This window comes from Delphinapterus leucas, chromosome 13 (genome assembly GCF_059928025.1).
Source record: "Delphinapterus leucas isolate spDelLeu-1000000601 "Yukka" chromosome 13, BTC_Dleu_Yukka2, whole genome shotgun sequence".
Lineage (NCBI taxonomy): Eukaryota > Metazoa > Chordata > Mammalia > Artiodactyla > Monodontidae > Delphinapterus > Delphinapterus leucas.
In genome coordinates this window covers 12345143-12346542 of record NC_143141.1, presented here as the reverse complement: position 1 = coordinate 12346542, position 1400 = coordinate 12345143, and the positions used below count along the sequence as shown (strand labels likewise).

General features: G+C 35.9%; 1 protein-coding gene across 2 annotated transcripts in view; it reads right to left on the bottom strand.

The window, feature by feature from the left end:
* The window catches only part of ZC3H6 (zinc finger CCCH-type containing 6), an 80267-nt gene that overhangs the window by 30152 nt on the left and 48715 nt on the right, over positions 1–1400 (bottom strand). The gene's annotated exons all lie outside the window — the stretch shown is intronic.

Here is a 1400-nt window from a genome sequence, read left to right as displayed (position 1 = left end):
CTAAATGCAGACAAAAACTATGGTAAAGAATGAAGCATTCATATTTGGCCTTAATTAAGATGAAAAAAACACATATACTATTTCTGAATAAGTGTAGTCTAACTTCAAGAAAACGCATCATAGAAATGACAGAGTTTCAACACTGGAACAAGATAAGATGTGGTATAACGATTAACAATTCAGTCACTATACTTTATAAAGAAAGAAGTATGATATTAGAACATGTGTAATGTCCTTCTAGCCAGAGAACAGTCTGAACCTTTCATTCCAACTGGTCAAAGGGAGCTCAGAAATGTGTGGTAAGACAGAGCTGGGAGAGAAGGGAAAACACTCTTGAAAAGGAATACCAAAATGTTTTGGCTCTCTTTAATTCATAGCTCTGGATTTAACTTCATAGCTTAATCCCTTAAACTTCATAGCTCTGGATTTATCAGGATAACAAGGGAGAGCTATAAAAAAAAATACCTGGAAAGAAAACAAAACACTAACAATGATGGTTAAGGAAGCAAAGGGAACCAAGCAAGTGTGGGCTCAGGTGGGGACTTTTCACTCATACTATAGTTTTAGATGTTTGACCTGCGTGAATATATTAATTATTCAAACATTAAATTAAAAACAACAAAGAAAACTAACAACCTAAACTTTATATACTTTAACTTTACGAGAACACTTTGGGCCTTACTCTTAAAGCCTATGTAACCCTAGTGTATTGGGCACAATGTTAAGACGCTTAACCATCAGAGGTCTTCTCTCTAGTAGAGAAGGGAATAAAAACTGATGCTTCAGGAGGGCGAGTCTCCTTCCTCTCCATTAAAACACACATAGGTTATCTCTGAACTGGCCATATACATATATGTGTATATGTATATATATACCCATATATATACACATACACTAACATATGTACACACACATATTCATACATATCCTAGAATATCTTGGATCAATAGAACAGCATATATATTCTCACTTTTACCTCATCTCACTGCTCACTAATGTGTTTCCACAACATCGAACTTTAGTGTTACACACTTAGTTTGAACAGAAGAGTGCTGACAAAACAAGCACTTGGGAAAGCAATTATACTCCAATAAAGATGTTAAAAAAAAAAATACATAGAACAGATCCTTCCCTCACAGCCCTCAGAAGGAATCCACCCTGCCGACACCTAGGTCTCAGACTCCCGGCCCCCACAACTGTGAGACAATAAATATCTGTTGTTTAAGCCAAAACCAAAACCACAACCACCACCACAACAACAAAAACAAGCACTCGTATCTAGGGTGGGGATACGGCTTAAAATAGTATATCAATATTATATCACAATGGCAAAAAGTTTCACTCATATCTCAGTGTCTGAAAAAACTACTTCTAGACACCGGATCTCTCTTTTTTTTTTT